The sequence below is a fragment of the Telmatherina bonti genome (assembly GCF_933228915.1).
Source record: "Telmatherina bonti genome assembly, chromosome: 24".
NCBI classification, from domain to species: domain Eukaryota; kingdom Metazoa; phylum Chordata; class Actinopteri; order Atheriniformes; family Telmatherinidae; genus Telmatherina; species Telmatherina bonti.
Window position 1 is genome coordinate 9,980,537 of NC_136633.1, and position 22,465 is coordinate 10,003,001.

Below are 22,465 nucleotides of genomic sequence, written 5' to 3' on the forward strand. Positions count from 1 at the left end.
CTGGAGGAATGGTGGGAAGTCTTCACACTTCCATCAGCTTCTGAGCAGCAGAACCGAGCCAGCAGAACCGAACCCTCCACGCATCACAAGAGAAAGCAGAAGTGGAGAAAGAGGAAATCTTCTTCAAACCACTCCGGATTCCGGGAAACACAGACCGAACTCCGTCCCTCCAGAACCGGCCTCGGCCTCCGCTGCTCTCCACGGCAGATGAATGACCATCTCCGGGTGACAGAACCGAGCTTTTACCGGCACCGCTCCGGATCCGCGGCCGAGGCGCTCTCAGCCAATCAGGAAGCTCAGCGCAGCCTGACGTTTCAGGACGATTAGCCAATCAGCTTTACGTCCGTCCTTAGGGAGGCGGGGCTTAGCCAGGGCGGGACAGGCGGTGCGTGGGCGGGGGTATGCCTCAGTGTGTGCGGGTCCAACATGAACCTGTGTGTGTGTGTGTGTGTGTGTGTGTGCTAGACCACGACTCCAAACCTCTGCTTGTGTTTTCTGCCTTCACTTCATCTAAACTCTCGTGCTCAGTCGATGCAAACGAGATGGAAAACGTTGCCATTCTGGCTGCGCGAGCACAGCGAGCTGTCCGCGTGCATCCGCAGCCGACTGTCAGTACCGGACAGTAACAATAGGGGGCAGTCAGGGATCTAAACCAGCTTCTTCTTCTCTGGAAGCCACGAGTCACGGTGGTAGAGTTAAATGAAATAAAAAAAGAAAAGAAAAAAAGAGAACTAACTAACCTATTAAATGAATAAAGAAATGGATAAAAAATAAACAACTAACTAAATAAATAAACAACTAACTAAATTAATAAAGATCTAGCTAACTAACTAACTAACTAGATAAATAATTACACAACTAAATAAAAACTAACTAACTAACTAACTAACTAACTAACTAACTAACTAACTAACTAACTAGCTGACTAAATGAATAAATAAATAAACAACTAAATAAATAAAGCACCAACTCACTGAATGAATAAATAAAAAACTAAATAAATAAAGAACTAGATAACTATCTGACTAACTAACTAACTAACTAACTAACTAACTAACTAACTAACTAACTAACTAACTAACTAACTAACTAGATAAACAATTTGCACAACTAAATAAATGAAAACTAACTAACTAACTAAATGAATAAATAAATAAACAACTAAATAAATAAAGAACCAACTAACTGAATGAATAAATGAATACATAAATGGATAACTAAATAAAAAACTAACTAAATAAATAAAGAATTAGATACCTAGCTAACTAACTAACTAACTAACTAACTAACTAAATAGATAAACAATTACACAACTAAATAAATTAAAACTAACTAACTAACTAACTAACTAACTAACTAACTAACTAAATGAATGAATGAATAAATAAATAAACAACTAAATAAATAAAGAACTAACTAACTGAATGAATAAATGAAAAAATAAATAGATAAATAAACAACTAACTGAATAAATAAAGAACTAGCTAACTAGCTAACTAACTAACTAAATAGATAAATAATTACACAGCTAACTAACTAACAAAATAATAATCTATATCTTCATATGTACACAGACACAGAAAATATCCAGGAGAAGTCAACCTTTTTTCTGACATCCTGTGTGAAACCCAGACTGATGTGGACGTTTTGACTCATAGTAGTTTGAACCTGAAACTGAAGTTAAAAGTAAACTAAACATGAAAACACCTGATCTGGTTCATGCTTATCTGGATGCAGAAACTGCAGCACTGCAGCTTTTTTTTTTTCCACTGAGCAGCTGGCAGATGATGATGCAGCAGCTCAGTTATCTCCCACAGAGCATCCTGTTCTAACGCTGCACATCGTCTCCAATGTCTGAATGTTTGATTTGAAGCGATTTACTGGTTTTATGGATGATGGTTGAGTCTGTCTCTGTGTGACGAAGCTGATGGTGAAGTCTGTGATTAAATACGACGAAATTCTGTCAACCACTGCGCCGTGGTACACTAGTGTGTCCTGAGAAATGACCCAATTTACCTGATTGGTCTAAAAAGCAGATCTGTGTTGATCCAAACAGGTCCCAGTGAAAGACAATAAAATCCCTTCTTATTGTGTTTATCTGATTTCTATTTAAGAAGCTTTGACAAGATGGACTTTATATTAATAATATGGACTTTAAAATAAAAAAACATTTTGGTTTGTGGTACCTTGTGATTTTTCAGAGAACAAAAATGTGCCTTGTCTCAAAACAGCTTGAAAAACACGGTGAACTGACTGAAACACTGATGGTCAGGTTAAAAAGCACCAATGGTTTCCACTCCGACTCAGAGCTTGTCTGGACGGAGGAGTTTAAAATGAGTTGTTTTTCTTTTTGATTTGGATTTATTCACTCAAATTAAGTTTGTTTTAAATTCAATCTGCATTTGATTTAAATTTGATTTGAGTTTACATTTAATTTGCTTTAAATTTATGGTTCATTTGAATTATTGGATGTCTTCTTATATTTTGTTTTATCTGATGTAACATTTTTTCATTCAGAAAATTCAGAATGAATTTCACGGAAAGAAAAGTATGTTTTTAATGAGTCTAAATTAATTTAAGAGAGAAAAAAAAAATCACAAAATGAGTTAAAATTCTCTTCATTTGCATTCATATTTCTGTTTCCTGCATCGACTTTAAGTTAATTTGCTTTTGACTTGATTCAAGCAGATGTTTCCACTCTTTCTTTGAAAGAAACGTTCATGTGAAGCTTCTGAATGTGAGTTTTTTTCTTCATGATGGATTCAGCTGTTTTCTACCGAGTCATGTTAAAGTTTTATGGGGAAGAAGTTTGTGAAAAAGCTTCTGTTCACACCTCAGGTGAGTTTTCTGATTCAGTTTGACGTCTAAAAACCTTTTTCCCCCAGTTTCATCTGAGTTTCATCAAGCCGTCGTTCCGGGAGTTTTTCTTTCCATCCTTCAGTCGCCGAAGGGAAGATGATAAAAAATGTAGACGCCTCGTCTCTCGTCTCCACCTGAGATGGACTGGATGGGATTTGCCCTCGGAAATATTCATTTTTCACCTGTTTTTCGCAACTAATCTGGAAGTACTCTGAGGCTTTTTTTTTTTGTAATGAATCGGTTACCATGGTCACAAAAAAGGCACCATAAAGATTTCTATTATCATATTTTTTCATAAATGCCGTAAAACTGTTGTTAATGTCTTTAAATGCCATAATGAAAGTTTTTATTCTTGTATAACCAAATAAAAACATGCATCATTTATTGTGGAGAAAAAATGTTGTAATTTGAAAATTATAAATAAAATTAAATTAAATGAAATAATAAATGAAAACAAATAAATAATTAAATAATTATAAAACTGGAGGAAGTTTTGGAAAGACATTATATATATAATCACACTGGCTGTTTTTCCGGAGGAAAGTCAGGTTTTATTTTAGGTTATAATTATATTGTTTTATTATAACAAGGTTATAATAAAAGGTTCTTTTAAAAAATCAGGTTGATATAAAAAATAGATAAATAATTAAATAAGATTATTAAAATAGTTATTTATTGTAAGAATTGAAACAATTTAAAGGAATGAGTTTATAATCTTAAAAATAAATAAATAAATGATTTAAAAATCAGTTTTAAAAATGAGATTTATTACAAAAATGAGGCTTTTTTTCTTTTGAAATAGGTTTCTGTTCATGATTTAAAATGTCTTGTCTTTTTGGCTGGAATAAATATTGGACATTTTCACAGACTAAAATCTGATTCTTTAAATAATAATCCAGAACAAACACGTCAACAGTGAAAAAAAAAAAAAAAACCCAGAGCAGAGCTGCATGAAGAAACACTCTGTAATCTGATCACTTCGCTGTCCTCTGATCTATAATCAATAAAACCACCCATCAAACTTATAGATAACAGTCCTGCTTCTTATACATCTATTTTTTACCCACTGCTTCCAACAGAGTCACAGGGGGCGGAGCCTAATGCAGCTACCTGCAGGTGAATCAGGTTCACCTGAACAGGTTCAGAGACAAACGACGTCTCAACACAATAAACACGGGTCGGTTCAGAACCACCAGGTAACTAAACTTCCTGTTTCTGGACTGGTAGACCTGGAGTCGATGTTTCCATGGAAACTTAAACCATTTTCTCATTTATGAATGTGGATCTGAGCTCATAAAGAGACTCGTTCGACCCAGAAAACCCAGCAGAACCCTTTAAAATGACAATAAAATGTCACCAGAACAACCAAGTAGAACCTGGAATAGAGTCTGACCTGCAGTAGAAATACGATATGCCTGATCAGAACGAAACAGAAACTCCGCTTCTGTTTATTGATTCTTCAACAGTCAGATAAAAAAACATCATTGTAGGAAATTCTAACAAAATATAGAAATAAAAAAAAGAAAATGAATAAATAAAAAAAATAAATTTTAAATAAACATTAAAATATTCTAAGTATATAAAATAACTTCATTCCTATAATTATTTATAGTGATAAAATGATAAAAAAAAAGTTTATTACATAAAATTTATATCCAATAAAACGTTAAAAAACAATAAAAAATATAAAAAATTTAAAACAATTATTCAAAGATTTAAAGTAATAAAAACATAATATATAAAAACATAATAATAATATAATAATTAAATTATTAAATTAATAAAAAAGACATTTCACATAATACAAATTTATAAAACCTTTAAAGATGATAAAATAAAATAAAATAAACACATTGACTTATTAAATTATTAAAAGCTTTTTGAAGAATAAAAAATAATAAAAACATTTTAAACGTGATGAACAACACCAATCAGAAAACCGTGGAAGGAGAAACTTTACCAAAGAGTCCGCTGCTTGTCCGGCCCTTCCTCATCAGGTACATGGCCCAGGACAGGGGCCCAGAGCTGCTGAAGGGCCCCGGGTTCATGCTTCAGGTCCGGATGTGAACTCAGATTAAAGAAACTAAAGAATCAGGTTTTATCAGTCCAGAATAGGAGGAGACAACAGAAAGCAGCTCATCTTCACCTTCACCAGCAGCTTTTATACCCCCCCCCCCTCCTGTCTCACCCGACATATTAATAAAAGCCTGAAAATTGAGGGTGTATGAAGTGAGGGAGGGGGGGGGGGGGGGGGAGGGGCGCAGCAAGTCAAGCTTAATTCATCTGCTGCTTCTCTAAAGCGTAGCCACGGGGGACACCACTCCACTTTGCCCTCAGGCTCTTTAAAGCTGCTAATTTCATTTAGCTCCTCAAATGATTTTCCTCCTTTTTCCTCCTTCCACCCCGTCTTCCCTCGCTCCTCCCTTCTGGTTCTGGTTAAAGCTGAGGTCGCTCAGTGGACCTGGCCTTCATTGAACCATCAGAGATGATCCACATCTGCAAAGTCAGGACTCCACAGGTTGGGTGGGAGAAATGGAAAGAAAAAAATCCTCAAAGAAAACCGATAACATTGATATAATCTGTGATATTTGCAGATAAGCAAGGATATGATATCAACTCAGCCCCTTCAGCAGCTGTTCCACCATGCTGCTGGGATGGATGCAGGATGTGGTTCAGCGTTGTGTTGCTGAAATCTGCAAAGTCTTCCCTGAAACAGACGATGTCTGGATGGAAGCAGATGTTTTCAGTTGTTATGTTCATTAAAAAATTAACTTAACATTGATTTGTACGACAGAGTATTAAGGCCACAATGAGAAAAAAAAAAGTGTCGGATTATTATTTTTTCTTCTGCTTCACTAGAGAATAAAGTCGAAATGACCAGAATAAAGGTGAAAGTTTAAAAAATAAAGTCGAAATTATGAGAATGAAGTCAAAAATGACCAGAATAAAGTCGAAATACTAATATTAAAGTTGAGTTTTCAATATGAATTTGAACAGCTTTAAAACACACCGCCTTGTGTGTAACATACTCACTTTTACATCAAGAAGCTGCATGCACACACGTTGCAGCCTACACGGCATGCGGTCACTTTTTTCTTTTTCTTTTTTACTTTATTCTCATTTCGACTTTGTTCTCTAGTAAAGCAGAGAAAGAAATAATAATCCAACACTTTTTTTTTTTTTTTTTTTTTTTTGGGGTCATTGTGACCCTAATACTCATTGTAGATTTGAATCAGAAAGTTGAATATATATATTTTAGTGACACTTATTGGGATAAAGATGCAATCTGAAATGATTGAGACGTGACAAATTACCCAGAGTTCTTGAGACTCACTAAACCAGTGGTTTCCAAACTTTTTCTGCAGGGCCCCCTTTTCATCGACGGCAATGACAACAATCTGGTACATGCAAAAGACTATGGTCTCATTATCACCCACCATTGATCATTACTGGTCAAGCAGGGACAGATATGCAGTCTCTCTTGTTGATTTATCATCATTTCCTATGAGTACTTTTACTAATTTGTCCAGTGTAAGAACACCCAAGATTTATTTAGCCTTGCTGTGCCCCCCCCCCCCCCCCCCGTGATTACTCTGGGACCCCCGCGGGGGGCCCGTCCCCTAGTTTGGGAACCACTGCACTAAACAAATGATGAAAACTTTTCTTTTAAAGACTGACATGTTTAATATAAACTATAATCCATGGAAGGGTTTGAGGTGCCTAAGAAACACATTTAAGAAAACCTTGTTTTATATGTTAAGGAAAGAATTAGAAAAATGTGCTCTTATGGATGTTGTTACATTTTTTTGTTATGATGTTACATGTCTGACATAAACGAAAGACATTGTGTTAAAGTAGAGCTTTTACCACATATTTTCACTTCAGTAGCCTATTTAAATGGTCAAACCACTCTGGTAGGAAAGGCCACTTTAAGAAAAAAGGCTACTTTATTCGCAGTTTAATTTTCTAATTAAATAATTAGCGCCATGTAAACCGGTGGAGGAGAGCAACATTACAAGACATAACAAAGAGGGAAAGAGTAGAAAAACCAAAACAATAGAATCAATACAATCAGTTCAAATAAAGACAAAACAAGAAATAAAAGCTAACTCGAGGTTGAATGCTAGTTAAAAAAGAAGGGATTTAAAATAGACATCTCTGGTCCCGCCACAGAAAAGTTCCTGTCTCCTCTGAGCCTCCTCAGCATCCTTAGCACTTCATGTCTCATGTCTACTTTTAATGCAGAGGTGCCTGAAGACCCCAAGATCACTGGAATCAAGTTTAACCTTCAACCTTGTCCCATGCGCACAGAGATTCCTTCTGATTCTTTAAATCTTTCAGTGATATTATAGATGGTGAGATCTGCAAAATCTGCACAATTTTTACTGAAATCATTCCACATTTATTTCTTTTTTCTCCCAGAAAAACAAAAAAAGATTCAGATTTTTTTTCACAGTAATAAAGTCAATGTGTTCTTGCTGTTTGGCGATCTCAAACAAAGTAAAAACAAAGTAAAAACACAGTGTTACACACATGAAAACGCTCCTTTTAGAGCAGGTTGTAAAACTCGGATCGATTCGGGATCAGATATTTGGACTTATTGACAGTGTATGAATGAAACTGTGGATGAAACGGATCTTTCTGGAGAATCTCAGCTGAACACGCCGATCTCAGTGTGAAGAAGAAGAACCAGAAAAAATAAAATGACCACCTTCATCTCTGCCAGCGGCTGTCTGTCCCTGAGCTGAGGCCACCCTGAGGCCAGTGACAGAGGGATCAATACCACACACACACACACACACACACACACACACACACACACACACACACACACACATAGCCATGGATCGATGGATGGATGGAGACTGTAAAAAAAGAAAACACTTTGGTTCAGAACTTTTAACACCTTCACCTTCATCTTCATCTTCATCTTTCTCACCTTTCATCAAAACAATTAAACTTCAAGTTTCCTTCTAAAGTTGGATTATACTTTTGTTGTCATTAGTAACGTATCTACTGCCTACCTGATATCTGAAATATATATATATATATATATATATATATATATATATATATATATATATATATATATATATATATATATATATATATATATATATATATAGGATCAATGAGAGGATTTTATTTATAAATATGCATATATACACATATACACACACACACACACACATATTTATATATATATATATATATATATATATATATATATATATATATATATATATATATATATATATATATATATGTATATATATATATATACATATATATAAATAAAATCCTCTCATTGATCCTTATTTGTTGTTTCAGTACTGATTTCTTTGTTCAGCATCACTTCATGGGGTAACCTCACTGTTCCAATTCATCATAATTCACATTGTCACATTAGTATAATTGATATTTATGTTAATCTGAAGCCACTTTAAGAAACAAATCTAACTGGTTTAATTTAACAAGGAAAAATACATGAATGGCCGCTTCATGCCCTGCGATGGACTGGCGAGCTGTCCAGGTTGTATCCCGCTTTTCGCCCAGACTGCTGGGATAGGCTCCAGCTTCCTGCGACACTTCATCGGACTAAGCGGTTCAGATAATGACCGAATGAATGATTACTTCATTAAATTTAATGTCATACATGCAGGTTTGTAGCCAAAGCAAATTTTTAATGAATTAAAACAATTGAGTAATTTAACAATTTAATTTATAAGAATAACGGTGTCAGATGTTTTACATGGAGAGGAATAAAAGCAGAGAAAAGCCCATTGCATCATGGGAAGTCTCCCAGCAGTCATGGTCTGTAGCAGCAGGACTAACGGGATAGAAAAGAGTCACCAAGCCAGAGCTGACTGTATGTTTTATCAGGAAGGAAAGTTTTTAGGCTGATTACAAAGATAGAGAAGGTATCTGCTTCCTGAAGGCAAAGGATCTGGTTCCACAGAGAGTTTCTGATAACCGAAGGTTCTGCCTCCCCTTCCACCTTTTAGACTCTCTAAGAACCATCCCTAAACCTGCAGCCTGACAGCGAAACTCTGTTGGCAAAATATGAAATATTTGAGAGAATTTATCAAGAAATCTTATTTATAAAGCAGCATTGAACTCATTACTGTTTGTTTTTCATCATATATTCAATTTGATTTTTGTTTATGTGGTAGGAGCAAGAGTGCTTCATGTATATGATTTCAAAAACAGCATTTTAGCCAAGGCTAATTTCCAATGCCCGTCCCAAGATATGTCATGAGGGGACCTCCTGATTGTTTGACCAATCAAATGTGGTCTCAACCGTCAGACAAAAACCATAGCGGTTGAGTGGCGGAGGCTCTTCATTCCCAGCAGATAGGGATTTAAAACAGGTAAAAACCGTCGCTAATGTTAAAACTGAGGAAGATTAACACAACTGGTCTCATATACAAATTATGTTTCATTTACACACATTTGAATAGAACAGTGATAAAAAAGCAGTGTCTTCTGTGTCTGCCTGAACAAACCAACTTTTCAGCTACAAAACACCCAATATCTTTAGGAATACAGAAATATGTTTATGAAACATATGTCTAAGATTGACCTAAATTCCTTTGTTGGTTTGGTTGGGTGGATATTAATCTTGTTTGATTAAAGAATCCCAATTTTTAAAAGGAATCTTTTATATAGACCCTTTAACTGTGTGTAAATTTTGTTAAGTACTACGCAAGCGACCGGTAATCATGCCACTATTTGTTTTCTCTAAGGAATAATTTAGCTTTACGAGCTAATCAGACACCGCTACATTTTCTTTAAGGAATAGATTAGCTTTAGCTACCGTGGGCTACTGAGACCACTTTACATTTTCTATGAGAAATTATTTAGCTTTAGCTACTTTAAACTAAACTAAGCTAGCTTTTAATTTATTAGCTTTAGCTACCATGAGATACTCAGAGAACTATATGTTTTCTATGAGAAATTATTTACCTTTAGCTACTTTAAACTAGACTTAGTTACGTTTTTATTAATTAGCTTTAGCTACCATGAGATATTCAGAGAACTATATGTTTTCTATGAGAAATTATTTAACTTTAGCTGCTTTAAACTAAACTAAGCTACTTTTTAATTAATTAGCTTTAGCTACCTTGAGCTACCGAATCCACTTTACATTATCTATGAGAAATTATTTACCTTTAGCTTCTTTAAACTAATTAAACCACAATACACTTTTTAAAGAATTACTTAGCTTCAGCTACCATTAGATACTCAGAGAACTTTACATTTTCTGTGACAGATTTATGAGCTTTAGACACCATAAGCTAATCAGACTTCTTGTTCTATACATTTTCTTTGAAAAAATGACTTAGTTTTAGGTACCACACACTGATCAGTTAAAAAAGTTTAATGAGAATAAACTAGCGCTAGCCTCCATAAGCTAGTCATGCCACATTTTTCAGAATAGATGGAAAAAACAGTGATGCTATGCTTTATTTTAATTTAGTATTTATATATTTAGTTTGTATGTCTGTAGAGTAAAATATTGTATGCAAAAATGTGCCATCTTTTTTTCAAATAATTCATGCGTCAGTGGGTTAATGCCTCAGTTCCTTGTGGTCTCACTGACAGCTGTTATGTTATAAAGGGACAGTTCACCTCAGCATAAAAAAGACGTGCATAGAATAAATAGACTCATAAATTTAGTTGAAAATGTAAAGCGCAAAATAAATAAAATTTATTAATATAATGATTTCTACTGAAAAATGTTTGAAGAAAGATAAACTCACTGTTTTTTCCCCCCGGCTTTTATCAGGTAACCCAGAAAACAGATACATTTATGGTGGAAAAAACAGAAATTTTGAAACTGATTTATTTTTCTATTTTTTATTTTTTATCATCAACACTTTAATAACTTTGTTTATGTCACTTAAAAAAAGTAATTCAGACTTGAGCAGCAATTTTCACAAAATACTGTTTCACTCTTACTTCAGTAATCTTTTGGACAACTTTTTACTCCTACTTGAGTCAGATTACTTTGAAGTGACACTACTTGAAATTGTGTACAATTTTCTGCTTCCCTACACACAACCGCTGCTCTTTATGATCATTATCATATTTAACCTTCTTCTTTATATTTTGTTGTGCCATGGATACAAAAGTCATCCAGTTTTCTTCTCTCTGGAGTTCAGAACATAAACAAACTTATTGTTTTATTGTAAATAAACACGTAAACGTAGTAAAATTGAACATTAGTAGAAACAAGTCTGTTCAGACTTCAGTAGTTCAGTAGATTTGTACCAATTTACTCATCAATTGATCAGAGCAGTTAGCAACTGCCTCCAGTCAACACACACACACACACACACACACACACACACACCTCGTCCATAATTCATGGCTGTATTGTGTGGACGTCGTTAACTGCTGCATAAAAGTAATTAATTGATTTTCTGACATATCAGTTAGCAGCAGAAGCAAATGACACACAAAGACTAAAGTGTGCATGAGGACACATGCACACAGAAAAGAAAAATGCAGACTGTGAAGCAGTAAAATTTCTCATCTGACGAAAACCTCTTAAACATTTTATATCGTTACAACTTTCACCTCAACCCCAATCGACGTTATCCACCAACACAACACGCCAGTTCCTAAACATGCAGGTGCTATGTTGAATGTAAATGAAAGATTTATAAATCTGATAAATGCATTTTTTTATTCTCATAAACAACATATTAAATGTTGAACATGAAACATTTTATTATTAATTGCAAAATGTGAATGGATTGTATATCTGATGGAGCAACACATCTGTAAAAAGTTGGAACACGAGCAACAGAAGCCTGGAAAAGTAAACAAATGGAGGAATATTTGGCAACTATTTCTAACTGCCCACAAGTCACATGACTGGGTATAAAAAGGAGAGTCTCAGATGGAAAGATGTACAGAGCTGCACCAATCTGAGACAAATGGGGTCTAAAAATAGAATCAATGAAATATTCCTCAGTTTAAAATTGTGAAGATTTGATGATCCCATCATCTACAGTGTGTAATAGTATGAAAAGATCCAGAGAAATAGGAGGAATCTCTGTATGCTAGGGCAAAGCCTGGACGCTGGCGATCTTGTCTATTAAAAGCATTCATGATTCTCTACTGGAAATCCCTGTATGGACTCAGGATTACACGTGGCAGTGTATTTATTTCTTTATTTTAGTAAAGTGCAGAATTTGTTTTTCTCTCAGAATAACATTTCCTGCTCAATCTTTTTTTGTAACAAGTTATTTACAGTATGTAGCATCGTGAGAAACATATCTATGCAGGGAACTATTTATTTCTGTCAGCAAAAAGAAAAAAAAAAAAGGTCTTGCTTTTATAACATCTATTTAAAATGTTTGTCCAGGTGTAAAATGAGAGCAACTCTTCTAGTCAACAGTCGTTCGGCGGACACTTTTATACAAAGATACTTCCATGTGAGAAGTGAGAAATAAACCTAACATGCACGTCTTATCGGTTGGAGCCGGTACGAGCTGTGTGTTTATAAGTCAAAGTGACTTTTAGACGCACAACCTCCACTCGACAGCTGCTTTCAGTTACAGGAACTGGGATTTGGACGCAGCAACCCAGCTGACATTAACACGTTCAAAACATTTGTAACAACTTAGCAGATTGATCACACAAAAGATCAGAGTCCTCGGGATCAGAGAAGTATGAATCTTTTCAGCTCATGCAAGAATTTCTAGAAAGCAATTTCTGACTCTTGAGTGGAAATTCTTCTTGAAATCCTTTTAGGAGAGCTGCAAACAAAAAGTTAAGCTTGGGAACGTAAACTAGATGGTCAACAGGTTAAACTCAGGTTAGAGTTGTAGTAGTCCTTTCCGACCAACCATCAGGGGGCAACGAGCTTGGTCCAGAATCCAAATCCAGTCGGTCAGAACAATCAAAAATCCAAATAAAAAGCAAAAGCCAGACTGAGCTGGATATGTACATATAACGGAGTTGGTTTGTGATGATTCCACTTGCCATCCTTTGTATTTCTATAATTTAAGCCTTGCGTGTAATTTGATTTATTATGAGTCTGCCATTTTTAGTCAACAGATTTTATTTATTTAAATTTATTGTGACGGGTGCTTTAAGTTCAGATTTATTTTGAAGCACTTGAACGCCACCTGTCGAGCCCCTGCAGACTTGAGACGGACGCCCCCTCCGTCTAGCCTCAGTCTGATATTGGGAGGACTCGTGGTAAGTTGGCTTGCACTGAATTCTACAGTGATCTTTTCATCATCGTGTTTTAAACATTTATTTTCCGTCTGTATGTATTCTGTTAAGTTAACAACTGCTGACGTAATGTGGTTGTGCTTTGTAAAAGGCTATATTACTCAGTAGCAACTTGTTAGCTTTGTGTGGCTAATGCTACTAACTTGGCTGCGTAAAACAAGTGAGTTTTCTTTCTCAGTTGTGTCGATGCCGTGACTGTGGGAGCTGATGAGCCTGTTTTTTTTTTTAAAGTTTTGAACCAGATGTGGTAATAAAGAAGCCGTGGATTCTAAGACCGGGTACATTCGTCATTTCACACAATGCAGAGAAGAATAAGCTAGCCGCTACTTACAGAAGAGAGGTGCTGCTGATTAAATAAAGAGCAGCAGGTGGAGGGCATCAGCAGTCGCTGCTGAGAAAAGATGCCTTCAGAGGCAGCTGGGAAAGACCAACCTCCGCCCAAGTCCATGACTGTGCATTATCTCTGTCTGAGGTTCGCTGTCATTACTGCTGATCTGCAGGGACAAACGATGGAAAGGAACCACTGACCGATGCAAATAAAAAACACGAGATTGTGAATAATTTGGAGGTGAACTATCAAGATTTCTCTCTATGTACAAAATGCAAAATTGTGAATAAATGATGAAAATCCTGAAAGAAACTCGCAAGGTGGATTCAACATCAAGCCACAACAACATGCTGCAACAGAAAAAACAAAAAGAGGCGCTGGGTTCATCAGAGGTCGGGGAGTTTCATTGTTTAATCCAGGAGCTGAAGCTGAACCACGGCCGCTTCTGGACGGACTTAAAGACGTCCGTTAAACAGTTTAAGGACCTGCTTTAGCAGCTAGCTGCCTGCTTTAAGAAGAGAAGAAATAATAAAGACGCTCGGCCATGATGATCCAAAGTCTGAATGAAATCACAAAATGATCTATCAGTCAACACGACTTCTCTGATTGGCTGATTATATATCTGTCTCCTGCAAGTATTAAGAAAAATTTACCTAAATTAGAAAAAATAAAACTTGCAAAATATGTTGGACGAAATGTTCGTCACTGATGTGAATGTTCACATTGATTTGACTCGATAAAATATATTACCATGCAAATTACTCAGACGACATATTTGGAGTCGGCATGTAAAGCCTTAATCCTGGCAAATTTACATTTTTTATTTTTAATATGCAGTGTTGCATTTAAAGAAAACAACAAACAAAAAACATCAACTTGATTTGACTTTTTTGTCTATTGTATGCTGGCAAGGAGGGCATGTTTTTCAGGTGTTTATGTATGTTTATCTGTCTGTCTCTGTTAGAAACTTGACGCAAAATTAATTTTCATGAGTTTTTTCCTTGGCCTAACTTAGTTGGAGATTATATTTTTGCTGGCTTTATTCTAAGATCTGGATCCCAGCAACATGCCGGATACCAGCATCCAGAACCAGAACGTTTCATCACTGCAAGAGAACAATGATGCAACAAACACATTAAAATAGGAAGACACTGTGTGTTTATCAGTAATGTAACTGGAATCTGATAGTGGATCCATACAGAATGATTGGAGGAATGCAACATCGTCTGGAAATCATGATCTGGGGGGAAATAAGATGATTGCTGGAGGTCTGTGATCTCAGGGTGCGTTTCTTGTTTTTCATGTTTTTTTAGTCCCAAAAAAACAGTGATGGTCTGGATCAGATCTTCTGTCACCCCTCCAAGGTTTCGCTTGTACATGCCCACCTGTCCTGAGCTGGATCTATTGGTGAAAACAAGACATTAGTGTCTTTCTGTACACTTTGGACTCCTCTTCTATCTGTATGTTTACATGGGAGTTTTAATTCCTGTTTAATTCCAAAGAAAAGTTAATTCCGCTTTAAACGGATGAAAAACGACCATTGAAACACTTAATTCCTAATGCTAATTTCTGTTTGAAATTAAACTTAATTCCGATGTAAGTGTCTGGTTTATTCACATTTTAATTCCGAACTATTTATTCCTCTGTCATGTAAACCTTCATTCTGAACTATTATTTTCATTTAAACTCGTAGGAAAATACGTTAATTCCGAATGATTTATTCTGAATTAAAAAAACGCCATGTAGCCATACCCCATGTAAACACTTAATTCCTAATGCTAACTTTTATTTGGACTTAAACTTAATTCCATTGTAAGTGTCTGGTTTATTCACATTTTAATTCCGAACTATTTATTCCTCTGTCATGTAAACCTTCATTCTGAACTATTATTTTCATTTAAACTCGTAGGAAAATACGTTAATTCCGAATGATTTATTCTGAATTAAAAAAACGCCATGTAGCCATTCCCCATGTAAACACTTAATTCCTAATGCTAACTTTTATTTGGACTTAAACTTAATTCCATTGTAAGTGTCTGGTTTATTCGCATTTTAATTCCGAACTATTTATTCCTCTGTCATGTAAACCTTCATTCTGAACTATTATTTTCATTTAAACTCGTAGGAGAATACGTTAATTCTGAATTATTTATTCCGAATTAAAAAAACGCCATGTAGCCATACCCCATGTAAACACTTAATTCCTAATGCTAACTTTTATTTGGAATTAAACTTAATTCCATTGTAAGTGTCTGGTTTATTCACATTTTAATTCCGAACTATTTAATTCCTCGGTCATGTAAACCTTAATTCTGCTTTAAGTCAATTCCGGTCGTTCTGAGCATGCTCGTTACCTTGTCCTGTCCCGATGACGCGCGTTGTTTTGCCTCCCGTGTTCGGTGCTCTATCTTTCTTCTCCTTCTCAGTTGCTGCAGAAAGTGAAGTAGTATGCTGGTGTTGAGCTGCTACTTCACATTTATAATAAGAAAAAAAACAACAACGATGAAACTGGTAGTTATAACGTAGTTTTTACAAGTTACGACTGAAAAGATGAGAAGCAGGGAGCCAACTTTGTTTATTTCCGGTATACGTCATACGTCACGTGCACCCTCTGTCCAATCAGAACCCTTCCCAACCCACCGCTCTAAAGAGGAATTAAGTGAGGACGTGTTTCATGTAAACCTCCATTCAGAACTATTATTTTCATGTAAACTCGTAGGAGAATACATTAACTCAGAATGATCTAACTCCTAATTAATTATTCCGAATTAGAAAACACCATGTAAACGTAGCCTATTAAGGGCTAGTTGAGAATGGATTGTTTCATCTGCAGGCAGAGGAACAACCTCACTGATAATTCATCTTAAGCTTTTGTGTGACTGTATCTGTTATTAGGACTTCTAACTGGATTTGTACAGTTACAGCCTCTTTGACTAATGAGTAACCTGAAACACACACATATGGCAGCAGTGGTTTAGGTAACGGACCATGTGCCCACCCATCAGCAGGTACATCCTGAATTCTTCATGTCAAAGACACCGACCACCACTCCGACCCAAACATGCCCAGCCGGCTGCGAGTGTTTGAGGGTGAAAACAACCCAAAAACTAAAACTCAGCGTCGTGAGAAAAGATAACGAAGGAGAAAAATGATCATTAAAACGTCCCAAACAGTGAGTTTATAAAGAAATGTATGTGTTTGAATTATTCAGCTGGTTCTGATGAGAGAAGTCTCTCTTATTCCTGCTAAACTAAACATTGATTTTCTGACACAAGAAATGAAGACGAGGAAGGCAGTATTTGCGTGTGTGTGTGTGTGTGTGTTTCTATGGGGGAGGGAGGGAGCATACCTATTCAATCATGCAGACAGTCAGAGTTTGTTATGTGTTCATTCTTTCAGAGGAAAGATGGAAATAAAATGGTGGAAGTATCTGACAGAGAGAAGAGCCTCCGGCTGTGTTTAGTTCAGTATGAATGGATGAGCAGGTTCATCAGAGCAGAAACTTTTAACACTCCGTCTACCTCTCCACATCACACACACACACAGAAACACACACACTGAACACAGGCAGGACCCATCAGGAAGGTCCGGTTGTGTCCGCAGATCAGGAAGGTCCAGTTCTTTTAAAAACAGAAACCAGAATTAATATAAAAACATGTTTTCTTAACTCATTTCTAATTAAAGAGAAAGCATGAGAAAGATGATACCTGTTTTTTTCTTTTTAAACTTCAGTTTAACAACCTTTAAGTTGGTAAGCATCGGCGAAAACAATCATCTCCATCTGAACCTCATCAGAACGTTTCTCCTCATGTGGAGCCAATGAGGAGCTTGTTGGAATACCTTCTGGATGAAGAGGACTCACAGCACAGAGCATGAACAGAGAAATGAAGATGAACAAGGAGGAGGAGGCTGTAGGTCCCGGCATCATTCCTACACATAGAAATGGAAACTTAGAGACATAATGTTTTATTAATAAGACTACTGGACACATAACTATCCATAGTCAATACCTGCTTATTCCAACACAGGAGGGTCTGGAGCCTTTCCCAGCAGCTGTTGGGTTAGAGTCAGGACTCTGGACTGGTCACCATACCGTTACTGTCACGGTTCTGATTGACTTCACCTTATTTGGACACTTCCTGAAGACTGGTGTCGATTGCCGTAATTAACTTCACCTGTTCTCTTCCCTTTAAGAAGCAGTGCTTGCCTCAGATCCCTGCAGATTGTCTGCAGTCCACACTGTAAAGTGGTGTCCTGACGCCTGTGAGGTTTTCCCTGATCTGTCCTGTTTAACCTGAACCTGAACCTGAACCTGAGCCTAAACCTAAACCTAAACCTAAACCCGAACCTAAACCTGAACCTGAACCCAAACCTAAACCTAAACCTGAACCTAAACCTAAACCTAAACCTAAGCCTGAACCTCAACCTGAGCCTAAACCTATACCTAAACCTGAGCCTGAACCTGAGCCTAAACCTAAACCTAAACCTAAACCTAAACCCGAACCCACACCTGAAACCTAAACCTAAACCCGAACCTAAACCTGAACCAGAACCTAAACCTAAACCTGAACCTGAACCTAAACCTAAACCTAAGCCTGAACCTGAACCTGAACCTGAACCTAAACCTGAACCTAAGCCTGAACCTAAACCTGAACCTGAACCCGAACCTGAACCTGAAATTAAACCTAAACCTAAACCTGAACCTGAACTTGGCCTCATTTTCTGACCCCACCAATCCCCCTCCTGGAAAACTAAGTTTTTCTTTCTTACCTTTGAATGTTTCTGGATATTGGACTTGGATTTAAGGAATTGGATTTTGGACATCATCACTTGGTCTCCCAATATAACTTTCTGTTGCCTTATTAAATCATCTTATTTCTAATCTCAAGTTACTGGCATTTATTGAGTCCATCACACACTACTGTTACCATTACAGTCCCAGAGACAAACAAGCCTCTTATAAGGGACAATTTAGGAACAGTACTTAGCCTAACATCATGTTTTTGGACAGAAGATCTGAACAGAACCAGCAAACTCCACACAGTAAGACCCTTCCAGAGAGCCAACGACCACATCGGTGTGCGGGTCTGCCAAGGATCCATAAGAAACTAAAGCCCTGTTTACATCACAACACTGAGATAGTAAAATGAAATTTTTTTTAATTTTTTTTATTTCTGTCCTCTTGGTTAAATGGTTACAGAGTTTGGGGTGGGTAAAACTGAAGTTTTCTTGCAGCAGGACGAGTGCTGTCTGTGTAAACTGGAATCCAAATAGTTGGACAATGATGTCTGCCAAAGAGAAGCCTGTGAAAACAACAACAACAACTCCACATCATGTTTGTGCAGCTGCGTTTTTTTCTTTTTTTTTTCTTCTTTTTTATCAATTTGGTCTTTTGAAGCAAAATCTTATAGAACATTTATGCCGTCAGCGAAGAGGCAGAGGTTACATGCAAGACATAACTAGCCGTTAGCATGCAATGCTTCGGTTGGGTTTATAGGGATGTGGCCCAAACCAGGCTGTAGTGTTAAAATCTGCATCATTTCTGGTCCTGTTTGCATTTTCCCTGCACAGGCACAACTGTCACTCCACTGTTGTGTAAATACATTTTTTTTCAGATATGCAAAGGGAAAAGTTGAGTGTTTTGAGGGGAAAATATTGTGGTGTACAAAGGGATTCATAATGACACCACAGTTGAATAATCAGTAAATTTGCACTGTATGGGTACTGGATGGGCTCGAACTGGGCACATTTTGCAGGTCCAATGTGGTTTCAGTTACATGTGCCGCATATGCGAAGCCCATGTGGGCTGTGGGAGCCCCTTTAGGGATGTAAGTGGGCTATGTGGGCATAGGGAGCCCATTGGAGCTGGCTAAATGTTTCCTAAACTGTCAAGAAACCATAGACTCTATATAAAGAGATGGATGCAGCCTCCGTGATGTCACCCGTAGGTTTCGGAAGAGCTGAATTGAAGCTCGGTGGGCGGTTCCTACCATCACCATCTTGGCAGTGTCATGCGCGTCCCGGAAAATATGGGCAATATAGGCAAAGAGGTGGAGCTGAGAGGGGGGCTGTGAGCGTCATGGTGGATGATTGACATCGAGCGAACTCCGAGCTTTCTGTAGCTAAAAGCTAACCATGCTAACCTAGAGATAACTGGAGCTAACCAGCTAATGGAGGTAATCTGGCTAAAGCTAAGTTACGTTGTTAACCGGCTAAAAACTGCGGTTGTTCTACGTTCTTCTTACTTGAAGCGGGAGATTGGTACCTGTCAATCAAAAGGACACGCCCCTAAATATGCCGAACTTCAAGATTAAATTACTTTAAAACGGGCGAGTAAGAAAAAAAATTCACTCCCCCCACAGTTGTCATGAAGGTAAACCTGACCTATTAAACCTAAAATGGATTTTTGAACCAGGCTGTAAACATGTTTATTTCTGCTGTGAAGTTGGTCTTTTTAACATGGGAGTCTATGGGGATTTGCTCTGTTTTGGAGCCCCTAGTGGATGAAGGGGGAACTGAAGTTTTAAGCACTTCTGCATAGGCTTCACTTTTAACCGCCGGAGGTTGCCGCTTGGTACAAACCCATGTGGGACTCTTATCTGCAGCCCATGTTTAATCATTATGGGTCCCACATAGACATGCTTGTCATTCCAAAACTCATACTTATCTCAAACAAGGAATCCATGCTCAGTCTGATTCTACCTCTGTTTTTAGTGTTTTGATAGGAGGTGATGGCCGTTCCCTGAACACTTTGTTAGATGTTATAGCAAGCACCAGCTGGAGTAACTTGACTACCTCAGGAACGGTTTGTATCGGATCCTTCTGGACCAAAACTTTTAGAAAGTGTCCAAGAAGTTAAACTCAATTTGTAACATCCATGTTAAAGCAGGAACCAAATCAGCCTTTTATAATCTAAAGAATATATGCAGAATAAGAGGATGAAGTTTCAGAAAAACTTGTTTATTCATCTGTTTTCAGCAGTTTTTACAGAAAAATGGAACATATTACTCTGACTCTCAGATCTCTACACCGTCAGAGCAAGAATAAAATGTTTCTACTGGTGTACAAGTCTCTGAATGGTTCTGTGACCTTCTGGTTTCATATGAGACGAGACTTTTAAGATTATCTGGTTCAAGTAAAAGCTAACATTTGGTTTGGATTCTCTTAATATCTGAATTAAACAATAATAAAAATAATATCTGCCATAAAACCTGAAGTTTGATCCAAATTTTACATTCTTTAAAGGTGGAGTATGTAAGATTTTCAATATGTTCAAAATAAATCCACTAATAAAATTACTACAATCTTAGTTAGATAGTTTTTTAACTTGTAGGTTCCAGTCTGTCCATATTTGATGCGTTATTAAATTACTAGTTTAATTAATGACAAATGACAAAAAGCACTTTTTTTTTTTTTACTGGTAGGCAAACATTTAAGAAGAGTCTTTGTCATTAATGAAACTTGTAATTTAATAACACATCCAATATGGACAGGCTGGAACCTACATGTTTAAAAAAAAACTATCTAATTATGATTGTAGTTATTTTTTAGTTTTTATTTTATTTAATATTGAAAAATTTACATACTCCACCTTTAAATCCTGTCCTGAAACTTTAAACTTGCCACCGTTTGCAAGAAGCTTTTGTTTTTTCTTTTTTTGGAATATTTTTCCTTGTACAGGAACATTAACAGTGACGGTGGTGATGATGCTGATGATAACACCGTATTTCCTCTTCATGTTGGGAACATATGTATTTGCCTCGTGATCATATGGTTCAGTTTGCATGCAAAACAGCAGTTAAACATGGTTTCTGACATCTTTACCTCACCAAGCCCTGACACCATTGCAGGTGCTCAGCCAGGAGTCTGGGTTTTCCAGTTTTTCAGCATTCCCACAACATAGCAGAGCTTCATCTGTCACTTGGTTGCCTGACTTTCAACTATATTAGGTAAATAACTCAGATCTGAGCTTTGTTTGTGACATCTGCTGTCTGACTGACGGCTACATCAGCTGAAGCGGCTGCATTAATGTCTGTTTTATTGCTTCTAATCTCACCATCAAATGCTTCAATTAAATGTTTGTATTCTCTAAAAAAAAACAAACAAAAAAACACACTGGATGCCTTCAAGTGTTTTGTTAACATTTCTAAATAAAAAAGAAGTATGTAATAACTCCATGGCTAAGTTTTAGTCTCTGACTACCTCAGCATGGTGGATACCAACTTCCAGGCTCAACTGTTTATTTAAAGCCAAATCCATATTTAAGTTTCCAGAGGCAAATTTCTTTCACATCAGAAGTTTCTTCTTTGTTTCTTTTAGGTAAAATAAATTCTAGTTGTAGTCCATCAGATCTTCACTATGCAATGAATAAATCCTGGTCGTGTGACGGACTGGCAACCTGTGCTGGGTTAAGCTCCAGATCCTGCTATCCAGAACTGGACTAAGTGGTGTAGAGCATGTATGAATGACTAAATCCGGGTAATGTCCCACTCTGTTGATAGTTCTGCTGTGTGTTATTGTCTGACATAAACTACAGACCAATCTAGGAACAGAGCTTCAACTGGATCTAGCCCAGGAGTCTGCAACCTGTGGTCCACAGTCCTTCTACACTGGCACTGACTGACTAATTCATTGCTAACGATCTGTTAGCTTTAATTGTGCTGATGATAAAGCAGATAATTTAGGAAATAACAAAAAAGATTAACATAGAAAGACATTTGCAGAACAAACACAGCATGTAATGTAAAGTAGAAACTGGAAACGTTTGGAAGAGAAGTCGTTTCAGAACTTCTGTGGAAACTGGAGCACTGTAAACATACTTTAAGAAGTTGACCCAGTCCTCCAAAGTGAGCTATTCCTGCAGGTTTTGTGGTAATTCAAAAGAAAGTTAGATGGGGAATGTCTTTCATGAAAGGAGAATGTACAAAATAATGATATTTTTTATATCAGAGCATCTTTTCTTTGACTTAAAAACCAGTGATAGCAATCCCACCATCTACTTTATAATCTCAAAGGATTCAGAGAAAC